This window comes from Felis catus, chromosome A1 (assembly GCF_018350175.1).
Source record: "Felis catus isolate Fca126 chromosome A1, F.catus_Fca126_mat1.0, whole genome shotgun sequence".
Classification (NCBI taxonomy): domain Eukaryota; kingdom Metazoa; phylum Chordata; class Mammalia; order Carnivora; family Felidae; genus Felis; species Felis catus.
In genome coordinates, this window is record NC_058368.1 from 138,726,064 (window position 1) to 138,749,154 (window position 23,091).

The following is a 23,091-nucleotide window of genomic DNA, read 5'->3' on the forward strand; positions in this document are numbered from 1 at the left end:
GGTGAGTCTTCCATGGAAAGTTCGTCCTTCCCACTAACTTGGATGGAAAAAATGAGCCCAATGTTCTCGACCTTGAGCTGAAAAGTAATATGTATGGAACAAAAGAGGTGCCAGTGTCAAAGGTAATCTTTGGCCATACGGTAATCGTGCTAAAATAAATACAACATCAACATACATTGATTAGGATATTTATTATCTAAATATGTGAGAGTTGAAGGAGGAAGCTGGGCTAGCAACCTTCGCCCTTTTCAGCATGAGCATAAGCCATCACTGAAGACACCGAGGAAAGGGCTGGGCTCGCCATCTACACACAGACTTGCGAGCTCAGCCCAGCAGTCAGTGGGCTGGAGCCACCCCAAGAAAGGCTGGGAGACTGAGTCACAGGCAATCACTCACGCAAAATTGAGAATTTTCACATTTTTTCTGACCGTGCCATGTTTTTACGCTCATTGGCCCGTAAAGAAAGGGCAGGGAAGTAAGTGTGTGCTGGGCGCCTGAGCATTTCCTAACCCCGTGAGCAGGTGCCATCATTCTCATCTTCAAGATGACGTTCAGAGAGGATGGTCCCATACTCAGAGACCAGTTACCAAGTCAACATCATTTTCCTTGCTGAAGAATGTTCGGGTAAGATTCAAGGCCAAGGCAAAGGGTTAGGAGTTTGGTGTTAGGTTGTCGTGAGCACAGAATCTCTGGCACATAAGCAGCCTCACGGACTCGTTGGAATATAAAAGAAATCCCGCTTATCCTTAGGCCAATCCAAGCTATCTGAGACCCCCTCGCCCCCATACAGCATCCTGGGTTCACCTTAGAACTTTCTGGGCTGCTTCCACCTCTATCAACAAGCCTCACGGTGGCACTTAAAATCTTTTCAGGTATTAAAGACAAAAGTTTTATTTAAGTCAAAACTTCTCTCTCCCTCCACACTGAAGCTTTCTTCTTCCTGTAGCGGAGGAGTGCTACCACTCAGGTCAGAAACGGCCGAGGAGAGGTGCCGGGGTGGCTCCAACCGTTGAGTGTCTGACTGTGGCTCAGGTCACGATCTCACGGTTTGTGAGTTCGAGCCCTGCCTTAGGCTCACTGCTCTCAGCACAGAGCCCGCTTCAGATCCTCTGTCTCCCTCTCTCTCTCTGCCCTTCCCCCACTTGCTCTCTCTCTCTCTCTCTCTCTCTCTCAAAAATAAACATTTAGGGGCGCCTGGGTGGCGCAGTCGGTTAAGCGTCCGACTTCAGCCAGGTCACAATCTCACGGTCCGTGAGTTCGAGCCCCGCGTAGGGCTCTGGGCTGATGGCTCAGAGCCTGGAGCCTGTTTCCGATTCTGTGTCTCCCTCTCTCTCTGCCCCTCCCCCGTTCATGCTCTGTCTCTCTCTGTCCCAAAAAGAAATAAAAACGTTGAAAAAAAAATAAAAAAATAAAAATAAAAAAAAATAAACATTTAAAAACAGATAATAAATGAATGAATGAATGAATGAATACTTTTTTAATGGCAAGGGATGCGAGAACGTTCTTCCCCTTATTCCAGCTAGCTTTCTGATTTCGGGGTGCTCCAGGCAAGCTCCAGGCTGTAGGGTCCCATATCCCCCCGAACTTTCACGGGGAAGTACAAACCTCTCCCAAGGTGCTGGGTGAACCTCTGCTCTTCTGTAGCTTAAAGTCAGCCAACCAGAGGACAAGGGGTGAGCCTCTCCTCCTGCAGGCCCCCAGGTCTCCTTGAGGCAGGCCCACCCCTAATGTTGCAGGGCCCAAGGCAAGAGCCCAGATGGAGGCCCACATACCAAATATCCAAATGTTTTAAAAAGTTACAGATGTAGCTAACAATACTGTTAAGTAAAAGTACCTTCTAGCCTCCTACCTTGACATGTACCCCTTCATGATGGCCTGGAAGGTCCGTTTGAATTTAGGATTCTCATTCTCCTTGGCATTTAAATCTGTGAGAGATGCGTCTCCCATCCCAGGGCCCTGCCCCTGGCCCATAGCCTGCTCTGTTTCTCTTCCTACCCTCAGCTGTGTCCCTTACCAGAAGCGTCTCACTTCGTAAGTGTCTCACACACTTATGGCCACCCAAGCTGCACATCCAGGATCCTCCCACGTCCCCCCAAAACTGCTGCCCCCTGGCCATGCTCAGGCCCAGGGCTGAGCACCTCCACCTTGGACTGATGGACCTCAACAGGCCCTGGAAGGCACTCTGGGAGAACTGGCTACTTGGAATGTGCTGGGGAGGGGCTCCAAGAGGACATGTCCCCTAATGCCACAGATTGCCTGCTCCATAAGGAGTGTGCTAGGGGAATTCCTGAGATCCTCTTTCTAAAATGTAGAGGTCAGGGCAGGGACCCCACTTTAGGGTGGTTCTGATAAGTGTTTTCTTGGCCTTCCCTCATGAGACTTGAGGGCACGCCATGGGAAGGGGAGGGAAAATCCACAGTCTTCTCCCCCAAAGCTCTTAGCCCACCACTCAGGGACTCCCCTTTCTATGACTCTGCTTGTATGGACCACATGGGATGGTGCAGGTGGAGGGCCCAAGGCCAGCTTGGTGGCCTCTGATAAAAGCCTAGAGGGAGCCGTTCTGCAACCCCTTGACTGATTTTGGTAGATTACGGACACAACTTTTCGCCTCCTGTCCTCAGCTTCGGGGCTTCAGCCACAAATCTGAGACCCCAGTTCCATCAGGTTACGGAACGGACAGGCACAGAGCACTAACGTGACACAGACTTGCAGTTAAGCAGAAGTGTTTTACACGCCTACATTTTAACACTATGTGAGGTGGGGGGGGGGGGGGGGGAAGAAAGCACGGTTCACATATGGGCAGCTTTAAAACCAAGCTCTATTCTGTGACAGAAATAAGTTTATGGAAATGTGTTCTGCAGTGAGGAAGGAGACACCAAGTTGCTGCTAAAGGAAACTGCACAAAGTCTTTGGGAGAGAAATTTGCTGTTTCCTTCCTCTCGAAGGGCCTGGTGACGTCCGGAGGCCCCGAGTCGATCACCGCCCTCACGCCCTAACGCCAACACTAGGTCAACAGCAGCACCCTCGAGCACCCTTACTTCCTCTGAGGAGAGGTGAGGCATAAGAAAGCATCATTTTCTTCCATCCAGTCCCCAGCCTCCCTGGCCTCAGCTTCCCACACTTAGGAATAGCCGGCCTGCTGCTATCTGTAGACTCAAACCTGGTCAAGGGAGAGTTGAGGACGTTAGCCTAGTAAATGCCTCAGCCCACAGAAGGGAGCAGAGAAAATAGAACTCATTAGGAATTGGAGGCCCTGGATTTAAGTTCCGATCTGTCTGCTTAGCCTTATTGGCTCTAAGATTTTTAGACGCTGGTGAATTTCCTAGGCTTCATCTGGAAATGGGGGCGATGATGAGTATCTGCTTGCCTTCCGTGGAGGTTGAAAGATCTAATAGTATCATTTGGAAACTGATAAATTCCGAATTATTAACGGTCCAGGATCGTGCTTTGGGGAGGGGTATCACGGTCTTTGTCTCTTAGAACCATGCTTCTGCCTAAACTGGCAGATCAAGTAATGTCAAGAACCTCTTGAAGAAGGAGAAATCTTTCATGCTACCCATAGTCTTTTGTCACTGCTGTAGTCCCTCCCTACGGAATGTGGTTAAAAAAAAAACCTCAAGACGCGGGAAGGCCACCTGGCTACGGGTGCATGCACAATATTCCTCACAACTCTGAAACGTAGACCGCGCGTTCAGACTGGATGTTACCATATACGGGAGACAAAGGAGGAAAAATTGTACGAAAGGCTACACCCCGCTGCGCTCAGGGCTCAGGTTTTCGGGTGTGAGCCCAGTAAACCCGAGCCGGCGCAACGAGTCAAGCGGCTTCCCGGGCAGAAAAGCCTCGGTGTCCCCTCTCCCCGTGCGACACTACTACAACCAGTACCTGGATTATTAGTGCTGCTGCTGCTTCTAGTCCCTTCCAGCTGAGCCCTGTTCCGGATGATTGCCACGCTGACCACAACAGACACACCGTCTTCCTAATCTACACCTGGCCAACTGAGAGAGCCCACTGCCACTCCCCCGTAGGCCCTTTAATGCCTCCTCCAACATCCATTCCAGCCTGAACTGACTTTGAGCTCCGTCAGTGGCCTTTGAGGGGGCACGTGTGTCATTGCTCCCTCCCAGGAGGGCAAGTCCCTTTGGCCACCGCTTCCTAAGAGCTCCAGCTTGATGCTGGCCTTGGCTCTCGTACCCCTTCCGAGTCAGCATGGAGCTATTTGTCTTACCCATTTATGCCACTGCATTTATGACACCCAGCGTGGGTCTCACCAAAGCAGTTGGGCCAATCTCTAGACTGCTCAGTACGACGACACTTCAACAGAGAATTCCAGGGCCTGGGCCAAGAGAGGACTCCGCTGTGTGATTTGCTAGCACTGTGAACTCTGGGCCTCCCTTCCCCTCTGAATTCCTGTGAGATGAAGTTAAGAGATTCTGCTGTGTTTGTTGCACAGGCTTATCCTCCGGCTCAAATTAGGTGTATTGTGAAAATGAGTGGAAGGCTGTAGCATGTAACATGTAGTCGCCATTGCTTACAGCTGCCCTCACGCCATTTCCGTATGCTCTTCCCCTGCCAAAATATGCCCTCTCGGCCACCCCACTCAAAGCCCAAGAGGTCACCGATTCCTTTTCCTCCTGTGCATCCCTGCAGTGAGACGGCTATAGTGGGCACCGTGCCGTCCCTCCTCTCACCGGTATGACACGGGCAGTGTCAGCCTCCTTGCCACACCCTACTAATGCCAACCAAGGATGAGGTGATCTCACACACGTGGACAGGCTACACTGTGAGCAGTCAGGCCATGGCAGGGCCTCCCACCATCTGGGCAGAGGGCTTGCTCCGCATCGTGTCCCCCACCCCCTCCAGTCCTGCCTCCTGGGGGGGGGGCGGGGCAGGTGGGAACCAAGACCGTGGGGACAGGCTAAGGCCACCAGGGCGACCACGAGTGCGTATAGATGAGGGAGCAGAGCCCAGTTATGTGCCTCGTTCCTCTCCCACGAGGCTCTCACGGGCCACGCCTGGGACCAATTCCCAAGAACACTGCATTTTCTGCCTGTGTGGACAACACCTGGCGGGAAGAAAGCCTTTTGAAGCTTCCGACTTGAGGCTTCTGGGCTCTCGGCTTTTTCCCTCGTCCTCATTTTTCCCACACAAGGAAGGGGGATGCTGGCCCAGCTCTCCAGATCTGGCATGGTTGTGGTATAAAAAGATTGATTCCCAGCTGCGGAAGTGCCAATCGTGCTGGAGGGCCTGAGAAAAAGATGATGGCACTGTTTATCTTTCCAGAAAACCCAGAGGGCAGAAACAGTCAAAAGATTAGACCGAGCAGCTGCGCCGCCAGAGACAGGAGGGCAGGAGGGAAACCTGCCTTAGAGGCCACCAGGATCCAAGGTTTTAAGACTTTTACAGACATGTGTCTTTCCTCCTCAAAGTAGCTTCAGGGAGAGGAAGAGTGGCTGTTGAATCTTTCTGTCCTTGCCAATCTGTATTTCCTGCTCCCAAACCACCCCCACTGCTGCCCACCCTCCCTAGAAGGGCCGCCTGGTGTCGACGAGGGCCAAGCGGTGGTTCATGAAAAACAGCTGGAGCACTGGCCACAGCTGACGCTTGCTTAACGTAAAGAACCTTGGGAGGTATTTAAATGGAAGCCAGTTGGCCGGCTCGTGGGCGATGGTGGATGTGTTGGGGGGGAAGGCGCAGCCTGGGGAGAGAAACCAGACAGAGATCCAAAACAAGTGAACAGGCTTGGAAGGATCGGGAGGGAAATGGCTAAAGCACACAAGCAGAGGGAAGGTGAAGAGCTATGCCCTAAAAGGAAAGACGGGCCGGCGGGGGGGGAAGGAGGAGGAGAGGTGAAGGGGAAGAAGAAAGTTCTCCTAAGGAGGGAAGAGGAAAAATAAGAAAAACGCTTGGGGTGGGAGGGGTTACAAAGAGATGTGACAATAAGAAACAAGCAAGGAGGGGAGAAATCTCCAAAGTGTAAGCGGGCTGAGGCCTGTGAGAAGCTTTTTCAGGCAAAGTTTAAAACTAAAAACTTGCGTCCGTCCGTAAACCTGGAATCACGGGTTGACTAACGCAACCCCCAAAACAGGGCCGATTTGCACCGTCGTGAAAGCGAGCACCTCCTTCAATTTGGCCCCCAGATGCCTCTGATGCCTCCCTCCGGTCTTGGCCTGGCTGCAAAAACCCAGGGCTCTTCCCGCCCCCCCCTCCCTCCGTCTGCGTTAGAATTTCCAGAGAAGATCGGGCGCCTGGGTGGCTCAGTCGGTTAAGCGGCCGATTTCGGCTCAGGTCATGATCTCGGGGTCCGTGGGCTCAAGCCCCGCGTCGGGCTCTGGGCTGACAGCTCAGAGCCTGGAGCTTGTTTCAGATTCTGTGTCTCCCTCTTTCTCTGACCTTCCCCTGTTTATGCTCTCTGTCTCAAAAATAAATAAATGTTAAAAAAAAATTAAAAAAAAAAATTTCCAGCGAAGCTTGTTAAAAGCACCTGTCCCAGGGCTTCTGCTAGGGGTGGTTGAGTCCGACTGTGGTGAAGGGCCCCAGGCAGGATTTAAACGCACCCCCAGGTGATTCTAATGTATAGTCATGGTCTAGAAACCACGAATGTAGCTTGTACTACAACGTTGAGCGCTGTGAAGGTAAAGGGGGCTTGCAGGCCTTCACAAGTAATACTGTTCTGTGGGAAAATGCATTTAGACTTCGCTTGTCAGACGCAAGCCAGCCCCCAGCCCACCCCCGTGTCGCACCCACCCACAGAGTCCAAAGCTTACTCAGCCAGTGAAGGTGGGGGACAAATAGGCCGGGGGATCTACCCCCCCCCCCTCCTGGGACCCAGTCCAGGGCCATTCAGTCACGTATGGGAAACCTCTCGTAAGCTGTTTACAAGTCAGGGGGGAGTTTGATTCGAGCTCCGCTCAAGCTGAGAAGAAAGGGGGGGGAACGTGTCAACAGAACGTAGGGATGGAGCTCTGTAAGAAATGGCAGAGTCTTCGAGTTAATAAATAAAGAAGACACATGCCTGGAAACGAAGCTGAAATGTGGCTTAACAGTTCTGTGCTCGGAAATTTGCCGAGCCAAAATGTCAGGGAAGCTAGTTCTTCAAGCTGTGTTCCCTGGTGTCACAGCTGCCAGACAGCACGAGATCCTCCCGAACAAATACCCCCATCTCTCCTGGGGGGTGGGGGGGGAGGAGGAAAGGAAGAAGCCAGAAGGAGAGCGCTAAATTCTGCAACTTGGGGGGCCCCTGAAGGGATTCCTGGGGATCCTCTGTGGCCCACACACCCCACCCACGTGCCTGCAGCTGAAGGGTTAGGTCCCTGTCCCACGTCCTAGGGATCCCTTGGAGATGGGCGCATGGGAAGCAGGATGCTGCTTGTGAAAAACACCCGGGGAGACCGTTGGCAGCGATGCAAAGCTTCGTGAAATCCTTAAAGCCAACAAGACCGAACAGAACAGGCCAGAGGGTACAGCCAAGAACCTGTTGTTTCTTCACCTCGTCCAGCCTCCCACAGTATGAAGTCAATCAAGTAATTGAACTACACAAGCAACAGCCTAGGAGGGATTATGTAAATGGAGCCAGGGTAGGGTGGCAAAGCGGGTCACTTGAATTCCCTTCCAACGAGACTCCTGGCCCATCGACAGGGGGCCGTGGGGCCCTGGGGCGCAGGCTGATGAGCCACTGGGACCGCACAAAACAGAATCTCCGCCCGTGCTTGCAGAGGTTTCTCCCACCGTGACTGTGGCTGTTCCATAACAGCCAACAGGTGTGGGAGAGGCTGTGCATTGGGCTCCCTCGCTCGTTCTCCGTTAGGAGCAGAATAGCACGCTTCTCCAAGTGCTTTGAATTCTTTGGTGAGCCAGGCTCAGCAGTTACAAGGGTTGGAGACTTTTGCAAGTTACCCAGACTGGGGGGGGGGGGCTGATAGAGGGACATGAGGGGAGCAAGGAAGGTGGTACCCGGCCAGGATACAATTGGAACAGGGCTCAGGACCCAGGGTAGCTCCAGCAACCTTGGATAAAGCAGCAGCTTCAGGTGTCTGATCTTCTTGTCCCTACAGTACCAGCTGCTGTTCCCATCACGCTAACTCGGCCCCTCTCTGTTCTGTTTCTACAGCTTCTGCAATGGCCTCAGCCATTTACCTCCTGGCTTGCACCTACTCATAGCTTCCGTTCCTCATGACCTCTGCTTACTTGTCCCCTCACTGGGCCCCTTAGCTTCTGTAGAACTCTAAAATCTTGCATTCAAGGAGTGACTCTAAGATAAAGGGCCTGGGACGCCTGGGGGTCTCAGTCGGTTAAGCGTCCCATTTCGGCTCCGGTCACAATCTCCCGGTTTGTGGGTTCCAGCCCCGCGCCAGGCTCTGTGCTGACAGCTCAGAGCCTGGGGCCTGCTTCGGATTCTGTGTCTCCCTCTCTCTCTGCTCCTCCCCGCCCCCCAACACTCTGTGTGTCTCTGTAAGAAATAAACACACAAAAAAAACATTTTTAAGATAGAGGGGCTGATGTAGGTCAGTTAATTCCTGAGCCGAGCATACACAGGAAAGTAATGATACTACCATAAGGGGATAGAAGTCAAACAGTACCAAACGTCCATGATTCCAGGTTTACACCTACGGTTGAAAATCACTGTGGTGAGGTTGAATCAGGTGCAAAGGAGAGGAGCTCTGGCTCCGTCTCCGTGCTAAGCCCTCAACTAGAATTCGCTGTGTTCCCCCTGTAACCTCCTGCCATCACGACGGGGCCGCGTGTCGCACCTGTTCGCTGGCCAACCCCGTGGCGCTCCCAACCACTGGTACAAAAGCTGAGAAAGACTTTGCCGCCTTCTCTCACAGAGGAGGGGCCTTGTGGCCCTGTTCTGGCCGATGAAATCGAAAGAGAAATCCTTTGGGAACTTCTGGGAAGCTTTTCTTGGAGGAAGCAGTCCTGAAATACCGACCTTTCCTCCATTTATACCATTTTTTCCCCTAAATCCTGCTACCACCACCCCCTGCTTCTTATGAAAGAAAAACCCTATCCGGAGAGACCTCCATTGTCTTCTAAAAGCAACAAATAGGCAGGAAAATTTTTTAAGATGGTCAAGTTGTCATAAAAAGCCTGGATCCCTAATAAGTCTCTAAGCCCCTGAATCGATAGCTGCTACATATCCAAACTGAAACAAGAAGTTATTACTCTCCCCAACTGACAGTAAAGGAAACTGAGGCACAGAATAAGCAAGTAAGAGTCTAAGATCTTAGCTACAAAAAGGCTTAGTCTGGATTCAAAAGCCAGCTTGCTGATGTCAGATTCCCAGTCATCAAGACCCACTACTCTCCAGCCAGAAGAAATCTTACAATTAAAAAGCCCATATTTGGAAAACCATTAAGGACTCTGTTGCTCCGTTCCTTTTAACTAATTGATAAAGCACATAGTGGTTAAATGCTGGGCCCAGGTCCTATTGGCTTTGCCCTCTCGCAGTATTGGGACTGAAGCCTGACTCCCCGGCCAGGGTTGTTCACATCAATTTATGCTTTACGTTGGTCTGTGCTTTCTCTCTGGAGAAAAACAACGGACTATAAATCCTGTATGGAACCATGGTAGCTTCTATGTTTCCCTCGCTAAGGATTTATCGTCTTGACTCCTCGTGGACTTTTGAGGCTACGGAAACCAGGATAGCCGTAAAGACCATAGCTTTGTATGTCAGAACACTATCGTGTTGACCACATTATAGTTCAGTGTGTTTAGACTATATGAATCCAAAATATTTTATGCCAGAAAATGTTACCTGAGAAGGACCATTATTAGTGGCTTTTATAATATTCACCCTGGAAGCCTGTGGCACAGCCCCTTAGGGGGGACAGTATTGCATGGCAAAGCAATGACAGACCCCATTTCTGAGGCAGTTTCTATTAAGTTGCTCAAAAAACAAAAAAAAAAACCTCTCCAATTTCCTAAGGGTCTCAAGAAAATGAAGAGTTCTGTTTACACGTCAATTTGCCATCTTTCCAAAGGGTGTTGGGCATGATGGAGACTCTGGTTTTGAAAACCAACTCTAACAATCTTTTTATTCTGTGCTCTGGCTTCTTTTCAAACATCCCTTAATGTTCCCAAAAGGCTGCCATCATCCCGTGATTGATGCGTTTCTGGAGATTCAGCTGAACTTGTCTGTTCACATTACCCAGCTGCTCAGCGCCTGTGGTTTTCACTCAGGCTCGTTACATTGGATCATTCCCTCCTTGCCCCTAAACTTCCTGGCAGTGCTCAGGAAAAATCTAGAAGGCCACTGGTACTGAGAGCCTTGCAAACTTAGCGAGGTTTGGGATAAGAAAAGGCCTCACCCTGGGAATAACATAGAATCAAGGGAGCAAATCAGAAGAACCATATGTTCATTTCTACTAGTATTCATTGAGCATTCCCACTGTGGTAAGCTCTGTGCTTAAAACTCGGATGCATTAGCCCATTTCACGATGCCTCAAATGAATGAGTTAAGCACTAATATTATACTAATTGTATTGATCCGGAAATAAGGCTGAGCAAGATGGAGTAAGCTATAATCTTAAAGAGAAAGCAGGTAAATGCACAACACATAGGCACATACAAACTCCAAAACAAAAAATAAATCCGATGATCCAGATGTCAGGGCTCAGAGAAAAGATTGCCTTCAGATCTCAGAGAAGATTGCGTTTTAACGAGGGTCTAGAAAATGGATAAGATTGCAACAAAAAAGAAAAAGGAAAGGGAAATCCAAGAAGACCTATGACATAAGAGATCAAAGCAGAAGAATAGGGAGCATATTTGGAAATGATGAGCCAGCCAGTTTCATAAGAGCATAAGGAGTAAATGTGTTCAGATTGGTCAGGTGGAGCATGGGTCATGGAGGACCTAGAATGTCAAGGTAAATCTGGAATTTATGAGTATCCCAGAGAGGATCCGCTTTGCCAATTGGAAAGCTAAGAAACTCCCAGTCTGACCTCAATTAAAGTGTAATTAAAGTAATTGGGGGTGGCGGTGGGGGGAGAGACGGGTGGCTGGGATCCCAGCAACCACAGAACACTTGGGCAAATAGTGAAGACCTAAACCACCCATGGTGGAAACAGTGGGGATGGAAAGATAACCACACAGAAAAGACAACTTTAGGTGTCTGGAATGATTCTGCTCCCAGAGTGCCATCGACACACACGGAGGCAGGCTCGGTGTCTGGGAGGAAACTGTGAGCAAAAAATAGCAATGTGAAGACTTTCCAGTTTAAAACGATCCCTGGGCGGGGGCGCCTGGGTGGCTCAGTCGGTTGAGTGTCCGACTTCCGCTCAGGTCATGATCTCATAGTTTGTGGGTTCGAGCCCCCTGTCGGGCTCTGTGCTGAAAGCTCTGAGCCTGGAGTCTGCTTTGGATTCTGTGTCTCCTCCTCTCTCTTCCCCTCCCATGCTCATGCTCTGTTTCTCTCGATCTCTCAATAATATAAAAAATAATCCCCGGGGAGGCACCCAGGTGGCTCTGTTGGTTAAGCATCCAACTTCAGCTCTCGTCACCATCTTAAGGTTTGTGAGTTCAAGTGAGCCTGCCACATCGGGTTCTGTGTTGACAGGTCAGTTCCTGGAGCCTGCCTCAGATTCTGTGTGTGTGTCTCTTTCTGCCCTTCCTCCACTCAATTCTCTCTCTAAAATATCTTTAAAAAATTTTTAATAAAAAAATGATCCCTGGCTAGCAGCCCCTGCCGCAACTTCTCCCAATTCCCCACTAAACGTGGCTGAAGGTAGATTAGGAGAAAGGGTGAGCGGCCAGGCTGTCATTTGCTCTCCCGAAGTGGAAAAGCACACACAAGGCGAAGAAAGTGAGGTGGGCCCTTGTCCTTGCCCACCGTCCGCCCTTTCCGGCAGGCCCAGGTTCAATGCCAGAGGGAAAACTGTGTAACTGTCCCGCTGCTGTACAGGTGTTTCTTTCTAAGGTGCCTGGCCCTCTCTTCCGCGTGGTGTCCTCTTTCCCTCATTCCAACCCACCCAGATGTCTGTCCCATCTATGGACTGACCACAATGATCAGGGAGCTGAAGGGATGTACCTGATGCTTCATATCCTAGGGACTGGAGCCCTGACACTGAAGCCAGATCGCAAGAAAGAAGGCTGTATGGAGTTGAACAGCAGTGCCTGCTCAAGTTGTACGTTCTCCGAGCCCCTGGGCTTCAGAGTGCCGGAGAAATCCAGCAAGGAGGTGAGAAGATCCCATTTGTACATGGCAGAGCCGCAAAAATCTGTTGGCAAACCTTGAATCCAGAGGGAACTTGTCTAATCTGCGGGTTAGAAAACAGTAAGTGGCACAGGGAGGCCTATGAAAAAAGGGCCAAAGCTCAAGAGAAAGAGAACAATACCCTAAAGATCCAGAAGATGCACGCACCTTTGAGAATGATTGACTCTTCGTAACAAAGTATTATGAAATGTTCTGTATCTTCACTAGGATCTAAGAACTTAGGGCCTCTTAGAAGCAGGCGCAGAATGCCAAGCAGCTCAACTGCAAGAGCGTGAGCAAATGAAAAGGCAACTAGATGCAGTGGGGGGAGCCAGGGGAGCTGGGGGCAGGAATTAAAATGCAAGACCTCCCTGAAGACGGTGAAACAGACACTGGGAGCTCAAGTCCGTCGTGTGCAGAATGCACCTGAGAAGCTCTCCCAGAGAACAGGGAAAAGGTGGAGGCAGAAGAGGGAGGCAAAAAAAATGTGCTGGTATTTTAAGTCAAAAAAAAAAAAAAAACATGTGCAGAGGATGAAGAAAAGAAATTCAATCAACAAATGATGGTTGTCCATAAAAGCCAGACACAAATGCTGTAGGACCGAGGCCGGGAGCACACGTAGAAATGGCAGTCTGCAAAGGTAAATTTCTCCTACAGGAAATTGGCTTCATTTCCCTGTGTCTAAGGGTTGTTGTCTCTAAAATGGGGTGTGAAAACAATAGAGTTTTTATTCAGAATGTGAGGTGCCTGGCGCCTGGTCTGGTGTCTAGAAAATGCTAAGTAACATCGATCGTCCCTTATTGTCACCCTGTAAATAGCTCACACGAATCGATAAGCAAAGTTAAGTAAACAAATAACGGAAAGCCTGAAGAGTTCATCCGTGCAAGAACTACCAATAGCCTATAAGCATAAAAACACATTATCAAGAGACTGTTAAAAACTGAGAACAAACTGAGGGTTGATGGGGGGTGGGAGGGAGGGGAGGGTGGGTGATGGGTATTGAGGGCACCTTTTGGAATGAGCACTGGGTGTTGTATGGAAACCAATTTGACAATAAATTTCATATATTGAAAATAAATAAAAGAATATTGACCACCACCACCAACAACAACAAAAAACACATTATCAGTTCTTTCCCTCTTTAACGATCATGCTCTGTGTTGATAAAGAGCTACTAGAAGCTCTCCCCACCTTGCCGGTGACCCTTTAAATTGGTTCAACCTTTCAGTTGATCAAAAAGATGAAAATGGTTACACTCCTGGTATGGGCTGCATTGTGTGTCCCCCACCAAAATCGATGTGTTCAAGCCCTAACCACTGCCCCCTCCTCCTCCTCCCCATAACACTGCATTTGGAGATCAGGCCAATGAGGGGGTGACAAAGGCTAAATGAGGTTACAAGGGTGGGATCCCAACCCAAAAGGTGGAGTTTTGACAAGAAGAGGAAGAGTTTTGTCATGCAAGGACATGTGGGGGAAAAAACAAAAAACAAAAAACACCATCTACAAGCCGAGAAGCACACTCTCACCAGAAACTGAATCGACCATTTGGCACTTTTGATTTGAGCTTTCCAGCTCCCAGCATCGTGAGAAAATCCATTTCTGTTGTGTAAGCCCCCCAATCCATGATATTCTCTCATGGCAGCCCTAGCAGGCTAATACAATCCTTTAAGCTGAATTTCCGTTTATAGGAGTCTATCCTAAGGAAATAGTCGGTGAGGTTGACAAGAATTTATGGATGTGTCCTATGGCATTATTGGAGTAGTTAAAAATAACCTAAATGTCCAACGATAGAGGAATCTTTAGAAAAAATGCAAAGTGCCTATTTAGCAACCATTAAAGCCAGGATTTTAAGCCTATTTGGTGATATAGGAAAATGATTGACATACACTTAAAAAATCAGTAGAGAAAACAATACCTGATCCCTATTTTGTCAAATAATGTATTTATCAAGTACCAAAAATATTAACAGTAATCGTCTCTCTGAAGGTGAGATTACAAGTAAGAATTTTAGTTTTTAAGACGCTCTATATCTCCAATCTGTATTTTTACAATCATAAAATACTTTAAAAAACAAAGCACGTGGATCCTACTTCTGTCACTGGTTTAGAATAGCCTTTAAAGAAAGCTTTGTTGGGATGCCTGGGTGGCTCAGTTGGTTGAGTGTTCAACTTCAGCTCAGGTCATGATCTCACGGTTTGTGAATTCGAGCCCCACATTGGGCTCTGTGCTGACAGCTCAAAGCCTGGAGCCTACTTTGGATTCTGTGTCTCCCTCTATCTCTGCCCACCTCTCTCTCTCTCTCTCTCTCTCTCTCTCTCTCTCTCTCTCTCTCTCTCTCTCTCAAAAGTAAATAAACATTAATGAATAAAAATAAAGCCTCGTTTCTTCATGTTATGCTTGTTTCCTGCCTATAAAGTTGTAGAAATATTATCGTTCACCTGCATTCATAAAATAAATTATAAAGAAATTGTCGCTACAGGATGCTGGCATGGTTACTTTGTTAGTAACTTCTGAATTATCTTTTATCCACCGTCCCCAAACAAATGTGTTGGGTTCTAATCATAGAACCCCTGGATGGAAACCAAACAGAATTCTTGCTTTTGTCTTTCAGATGCATCAGTGCAAAATCACACTCAGCTCCTTGGAATTTCAAGTGTTGAAAGAAGTAAACATGTTTAAAAAAAAAATTTTACCAACATGAAAAATATTTTATGGAAGAAAGAAGAAACTTGGTCTATACTGTTGAATGACAATCAAAGAGAGCAGGCTAGGAGAAGGAAGATTCTGATGCAGAACCAAGAAGTCCTGAGAGTTTCCTTGCCAAGTAGTGAGCCCTCCACTGCTTGTTTGGAAAAGGGGAAAAAGCACAAAAGTAAATTCTATATTAAATTGGAAGCAAACTAAAAGCTGGACTGGATAACATTTCAGGCAAAATAACCATATAACTTGAGGTCCAAACTGGTCATGTTTGGGAGAAGAAAGGCAACATTAATTACTACTGAGACAAGGGTACCCTAATTAAATGTATGGTCACCCTGCTCTTGGGTTTCTTCTAACTCTTAAGCATTAAATGAAATTCTACATTCATAAATCTTAAGTCTTTAATCTATGTTTCAATGGCTAAATTCTTCCAACATCTACGTTTTAATGGCTTAACGGCTTAATGTAATGGTCAGACATTCTGGTGCATAACAACCTTTCTCTGAAAAGATGGGGATGGGAGATAGAAATGCTGAATTTGCCTAATAATTGGCCCTTGGAGAAAAGTTAATTGGAAGCCTACAAAGCATAGGGCACTGGCAACCCCAGAATTACTTTGCCCTGCAGTTAGCATACCTAGATGATTACTAGTTGGATATTTGAGTGTTTCCTAAGCATAGCTGGAATGTGTGGCTCTGATTTGTTTTCCAGCTGGAAATGTTACAGAAACAGGAAGACTTTTGCTTTTGTGTGTCTTGTTGTATCCTGCCTCTGTTTGGCAGGAGCTCTGGTCTGATGCTCCTGTACATCACTTCCGCTTTGCTCTGGGCTCAACAAAAGTGATTTAGAATGAGCTCTAGCAACAGCCATCGAATCCCTCCAGCAATGGATGGGCCCACTTACAAGTTGATTCCATGTGGTTTATTGTCTATCAATGACTACAGGGTCTTCAGTAGGAAAGGTGTGAGAGAGAAGAGGTAGGGGGTAGGCTGTTGTAGACCCCCATTGATGTCCTATGATTTTTACGGATTTCTTCCTCTTCTGAATATCCCCATTGGTCTACCAAAAATACCATTGGGCTAAGTCCTCCTATTTCTATAATTTCGTTATGACAACGTGGAAATTCTTTTTATCTTCTTGTGTGTCCTCGGGGCTTGGCCCAGTACATGTTAGGAGGAATGGTGATGTGTTAGTGATGATAGTGGCAATTAAAATGGCTATTTTTTTTCAAGGGAGGTTATGGTTTGCCATTAACAGAAAGAGAAGGGCTGCCAAGAGGTGAATTTTGAGGGAGGAGTCAGTCTAGTAATAACCCAAAGATGCTATCAAAGGCAGACCAAGCCGGGGCTGCACAGCAACACTAGTGAGCAGGTGGGAGGTACTGGGCCCATGACGGGAAAGGGAAAAATCTAGAAAGTGGAGAAGACTCTCAAGTGGAGACTGAACAGAGCGAAAGACAAGTCATACCTGGTTACAAATTCTGCCTGAAGCTTGGAAAATATGCAGAGGGAACAAAGGTCATCCTTGACCTAAACAGAGAACCAGGTCACATTTCTAAAAACCAAGAGTATGAGCTCTTTCCAAAAAGTCATGTATGTCCATTAACAAGCTTAAATTCCAAGAAAAGAGTAGATGTTGTTGGGCATCGTTATTAAGCTCTAGCCGTTGGGAAGCTGGGGAGAATAAAGTGTGCAAGTTGTCGACAAGCTAACGATGGTATCTTCTATCTTTGCACTTTTAAGAAAACCAGCATGCTTTTTTGGGTGATTGTAACGTCAATCCTCCATCAAGCTCCTCACCAGAATCAAAAGCAGAGAGATTTCACATCAGCAAAACTCAGATATTCCACGGTCACTCTAGACCACTTAAATCAGCCTTCTCTCTGAAGCTTTCAGAATGTCCGCCAATAAGACCACAACACCAAAAGTTCCTGGAATGAAGCCAAACTATCAGTTGCAGAATAATGTCCATCCCTGAACACCCCCACAAGAGATGAACTCAAAGGAGAGAGAACAGCAGTAACCAGAGGAGAGCATTAGGGCAGGTACATGTTGCAATGCCAAAGTTGCCCTTCCCAGGTGCCTAAGCACAATTTCATGCAGCTCAAAGTAGCCAGATACCTCTGGAACCTGAGTACCCTGGGCAGACCGGCAGAAAGCTCCAGAAATGGGTCCTATATAGCGCTCGGGCAAAGGCTGTGGAGTATCCAAAAACTCCAGCAGGAAAGGTAAAAATAACCTGTCATGACATGCTGTTGCACACAGATGCCATTCCAACAAACTGAACAACAACCTACACGAGAGTGTCCTCTTAGGAAAGCTCAGTGTACCCCTTGCACTAACCACAGATGGAACTATCCTTAGAAAGAACATCAACAGATAAAGAGTATCATTAAATATTGCCTTCTCTGGTACAAAGATCACTGTAGTAGGCGTCAGGAGATTTTGACTTTGCCACCAACTGGACATATGACCCTGGTTACTTTTCTCAATTTATATGCCCACATCAACAAAATCACAGCTTCCTTCCCAGTTCCAATTAAGTCATGCACACAGGAGTATTTGAGTATTGAATGAGATAACTACTCTGAAATTTATGTGGGCAAAGAAAGTAACATTCAAACGTAAGGTACTGTTATAATTTATCTGAAGGCAGTTTTGGAGGATAACAGTAAACTAAATAATGTGCTCAAAGAGGCAAAACAAAATCCTTGCTAACGTTCCCAGACAAAACAAATTCCGATCATTTGCCTTTTAAACAATGCCTATCACCATGACAAGAGCCTTGCCAATTTGTCTTCAGAACAACCCTATTTACCACTTAAGGCTCGGGCAATAAGGCTGGAATGGACGAGTCCCTTTACTCTGGGCTTCCCATCCCACCCCGCCCTCCCCAGGGCTGTAAACGGAAGTGTGTAAGTGTAACTGCCAGCAAATACACAGACAGGAGAAGTACCAGATTCTGGTAGACGGTTACCTCCCTCTCACCAGCTCCCACAATCCAAGAGTTTTCTGACACTTGCATTGTGAAGCAGTGTCAAGACATCAAACACATTTTTTTTTTAATGCAGTACTGTTATCCTGTTATCTTCAACAGTTTTTACTCATTTCTACTCCGCTTCCATAATTGAATAGCAAAGAAAAAATGTATTCATGCCTCCGTGGATCTGGGAGAAAAAAAAAAAAAAGGCAGTTCCACTAAGGCAGCCTGCGTTTAAGCAAACCAGAGAGTGCTGATAGAAAATTCTAGGCCCTAGAAGAACTTGAGAATGCATGCGTTCTGCCTCTACAAAGACCAGCTGCTCCAAGCCATCCATTGGTTGGCATAACTTGCACTGAGCTACTGGCACAAACATTTTAGCTCTAAAAGTTTCCTTTGGTTCTATCTTTAGGCTGTATCACCCATTTAAAAGACCAGGAATCAGCCCCTAAAACTGAACTCTGCAAACTTGAAACTAACGAATATCCTTTTTTAAAAGCTCTCAAGAAAATAAAATGGATTAGGCAGGAAAATTTTGTAAATGGAAACTATTGCATATACAGAGTCTGGAGCAATCCAGGACATTTTAAACCAGAAAGCAGATGGGATAAGAGCAATATAAATTAGTGTAACTGTATTTTGCCAAATGCAAAATGACTCTAACTCCAAGCAGCACTTTTTCTCCCCAACTTGTTGATGGCCTATATATTGGTTTTTAATTACCAGCGGGTAGAGTTGGTGAGATGTTGGGAGTTAGAATCCTAGAATCTAAAGGTCTAAGGGACACCAAGTTTGGCCAAACCACCCATGGATTATCAAACTAAGAAAACAAGCAAATAAAATACATGCAAAATATTTGCGTTGGAAATATTTATGGTATATACAAATATGGTATATAAGTCAATTAAGAAAAACTACGCATGTGGCAATTTCTAAGAAATGCCCTGCAAAGAGAAGGTATGTTCATAATGAAGAGAAGGGCAAAACTTTGTAACCAGTGCTTCCTGGCCTTGGATCTGCCAACATGACCTCCATCTTGTCTCTTGGACATCTTGGCAGCATCCCAATGGAGGAGTCTTGGCCTCTGGGTGTCAAGTCTAAGCCACTCCTTTTTTCTTGTCTAATTTTTTTAATTTTTTTGAGAGACAGAGATAAATCATGGGGGGGGGGGGGGAGACACACAGAATCTGAAGCAGGCTCCAGGCTCTGAGCTGTCAGCACAGAGCCCAACACAACATGGGGCTTGAACCCACAAACCGAGTTTGTGCTGTGCTGAAGGTGGACGCTTAACCAACTGAGTCACCCAGGCGCCCCAAGTCCAAGCCGCTCTTAATCCTGATTCAGTCCTCTCTAGGCCATCAAGCCAAGCTCAGGAAGATTTGTCCAAATGACACTGGTTGGAGTAAATCAACTGCATCATAGTAGAGCAAACTAACGAGGTATCTAATTTATGAAGGAATGAGGGAGGGATTGACAAACTTCTCACTGCAGTACAGAGAACCCGATTACTTCTCAATGAATCTGTCCCTTCTCCAAATTCCTGCAAAGGTGCCCAGGCCTGGAGCTATTTCCCTGAGCAGGGATATGATCTGACCAGCAGCGTTCTTCAACCAGGGCAGCCTGAGGGGAATTCAGTGCTCTAGTAAATTCACACCGTTGACTCCCTGGGCCACTGACTAGCAAGACTTCTATTTGGACAGAGACTCTTGCCCAGTATCCTAAACCGTGGCTGGCTCAGGTTGTCAGAGTCCAAGTTGTTAATGACAAGTCACTTTTAGAGGGTGGATGATGATCGTGGAATGAAGATTTCCCCTGCACCTGCAGTCTCTCTTGCCAACCACACACCATAGAACTGCATGTTCATGGTACAACGGAAGCACTACAAGGTGTTTGCTGCGTTCTTATTTTTCTTGGACATACAAGACCTCTATACTCTTATCTCTGCCACAAAGCCCTCTTCGCACCCCTTGCCCCGTCTTCGATCTCCTGCCAGCTGCTACTCTCGGGTAGCAAAGCTCAGGAAGAAATGAGCATCTGGAAATAGGTTAATTCTGCATGGAAGTAGAGGATGCGAGCAGAAATTAGAGACTGCCAACTGGAGACACGTGCTCATTACTGCGTTTAACACACAGCCACAGCACGATACGGCATGAGTGAGGAAGAAGGCTCAGAGACCCACAGGGGTGACCAGGGAAGGTGCTCTCCAGCCCAGACTCAAACACAGCAGGCACCATCGGAGGGAATTGGGAGAGCCAAGCCAGGGAAGTGACCCTGGCTGAATGAACTCCAGTGTTGAAGGGCGTGTGCCCTGATACCACAGGGAAGGTGAGAGGGCTCAGAATCGCCAGTCGCTGTAGAGCAAAGCTTCCCTTCTCATTTCATCTCTGGACAGCTCTGAAAAAGGACCAAAGGTCGAGTCTTCCCACGTTTCCTTTCTGGGATTCTGAAAGACGGTGATTCCAATGCAACGCCCGTGTGTGCAAGCACTCAGTTGGGTGCCAAGGGAATGCAAAGACGTGGACTCCTTTCCATTCGTAAACCAAATTCGTGTTCTGGGACCACTTCTGAAGCTCCGAGGGTCCATACTCGGCCCAGTGGCCTTAGCCTGCCGTGAGCCTCTGTGCTTTGCTGCTCAACGGGCTTCTCTGCAGCTACTTCTGGAATCAGCAGGTGCGGTCCACCCCTGGAGCGTCCAGGAAGCTGGGCAGCTGCAGACACTTCAGGTGGCTTCACTTGGCAGGATCATTCTTACCATGACAAACCTGTACACTTAAAGGAGGACCAAGTGTTAGCACTGTCCTAGAAATTCACAGTAGCATCACATAGGGACTAAACCTACCCCCGAAGGTTTGTAAACGACATTTCCTGCAGAGTTGCCGTGGGGGAAAGAAAAGTGGGGGGAGGAGGGGGGCTGCAGAGAGCAAATATAACAACGCTCACGGACCTCCGAGGACAGGTGAGAGAAATGGCTAATAAAAATTATTACAAATCCCTACACACATAGAAAGTGCTTGATAACAAACACTAATGCTTTAATCCCCTATGGCTTGTCTTGTAGGCCTGAAGCTTAAGTCAAAGTTGAGCTGAAAGCGGTAAGCGAAGCCAACTTCATTTTCTGTCCTTTGCTAGTTTCAAGCAAAGACCAAAAAAAGGCAGGAAGAAAACCCCGAGAAGTCCATTTTTAAATCGCTGCTTATGTAACAGGAGCCTGTGAACCGCACCAGAATTTAATTGAAGGAAAAGTAACTGTAGGGGAATTGCTTGGAGAACTGCCAGGAGGGTTTTAACAGCTGGAAGTTGAAAAGTGATTAATTTTGACAGCAATAAAAGCCTCATGTTCATACATAATTATGCTTAGATTTGTGGACTGCTGGAATTTTTTTTTTTTTCAAGGCACTATTAACCTTTTGCTGTCCAAGTTGCAATTTAGATACTTTAAATGAGTCCCTATTTTTAAGCTGAGTAATACTTGGTTTTCGTGGCTTTGACTCCTCTCCACGCAAGGAAGACTGGGCAAGAAAGTGTGGAGTAAGCTGGGTGGGTTCAAATACTCGTCCGAGCATTGTTAGAACGGGATAGAAATAAGGTCCTCTCTCGTCTTACTGCATGCAGGAACAGTAACCAAAAAGGGTTCCAGAAAAAAGACGTTCAGAGCCAAGAAAAAATGAGATGAAAGTGGTGGTCCATTGTCAACTGTATGGCTGAGCTGAATCCCTACCAGTAGGAGAGAGAAAAATCTGTAAGGGGACACTACAATGCCACATGCAAAAAGACTGTGTAGATCAAGAAAGTAATGAATTGAATTAAACTGAGCTGTCAAACTGGCAGCGTTGCTAACTAGGTATAAAAGTTTCTAACTTTTCCATTCCCCACATAGGAAGACAGGGATAGAGCAGATAACTTAGAAGATCTAACACCTGAACTCTACAATCTAGCTATTTTGAATCGCCATCTTTGGGACTAACAGATTCTGAAGTTTTCCTTTTAGTCGCCTTTACCATTCTTGGACCAAGCAGTTTGACCAGATAAAGTGAACATTGGGAATATAAACTATTTCCAAGTTAATAAGAAATAATAGTAATAACTGTAGCAGTTGGCAAGGCATGATTCTAAGGACTTTACAAAGGTAGTCTATTTTTTTTTTTTCAACGTTTACTTATTTTTGGGACAGAGAGACAGAGCATGAACAGGGGAGGGGCAGAGAGAGAGGGAGACACAAAATCGGAACCAGGCTCCAGGCTCTGAGCCATCAGCCCAGAGCCTGACGCGGGGCTCGAACTCACTGACCGCGAGATCGTGACCTGGCTGAAGTCGGACGCTTAACCGACTGCGCCACCCAGGCGCCCCAAAGGTACTCTATTTTAATCCTTACAACTAGTCTATGAGGCAGGTCCTATACTTCTATTATTTTATTTTACAGAAACTGAAACCATAAAGAGGTCGCGTGGCTTCCCAATGTCCATCTGTTACCTGATGGGAAAGCTAAGATTTGTGAGCTCTACTGTCCTTTTGTTCTGAAGGAATTATTATGAACGCATTTAATCGGTGGCATCAAGGGTAGAATGGAAAGAAAAGCCTAAAACCCGAAACGAGAGAAATGAATTCGGTTCTCATTCTTCCATTTCCTCAATTACCTTGGACAGTCCCCCCCCCCCCCATTTCTCCTTTCCAGCTTCCTTAATTGTGAAGGGCAGGGGTTGTCTAAATCAGTGGTTCTCAAGGTGTGGTACAGGGAACCAGAAGTATTAACCGTACGTGTGAACATGTTAGCAATGCAAATTCTTGGGCCCCACCCCAAACTTACCGAATCAGAAACCATGCCCTTTCACCTGTGTCTTGGCATGCCTTCCACGTGATCCCAATGGACGTGAAAGTTGGAGAACTTTGGGCCAAAATGTTCATTAAATAACCTTCTGATGGGGCGCCTGGGTGGCGCAGTCGGTTGAGCGTCCGACTTCAGCCAGGTCACGATCTCGCGGTCCGTGAGTTCGAGCCCCGCGTCAGGCTCTGGGCTGATGGCTCGGAGCCTGGAGCCTGTTTCCGATTCTGTGTCTCCCCCTCTCTCTGCCCCTCCCCCGTTCATGCTCTGTCTCTCTCTGTCCCCAAAATAAATAAACGTTAAAAAAAAAATTAAAAAAAATAACCTTCTGATTCTCACATGCTACGATCGCCTCTATAAATGTCTGATTTCAGGTGGTTGGACTAAAAACGGAGGTGGT

At 47.3% G+C, this 23,091-nt stretch overlaps 1 long non-coding RNA gene across 2 annotated transcripts; it reads left to right on the forward strand.

Moving 5' to 3' along the window:
- Positions 1-5,652: 5,652 nt before the first annotated feature.
- LOC123386637 lies at positions 5,653-21,725 on the forward strand. 2 transcript variants are annotated; one of them, XR_006600852.1, is made up of 3 exons: positions 5,653-5,790; positions 12,048-12,833; positions 14,805-21,725. It is a non-coding gene; the product is annotated as an uncharacterized LOC123386637 (long non-coding RNA). The 2 variants fall into 2 exon arrangements; XR_006600851.1 differs by lacking the exon at positions 5,653-5,790 and having other exon boundaries at positions 11,543-12,833.
- The last annotated feature ends 1,366 nt before the right edge of the window (positions 21,726-23,091 follow it).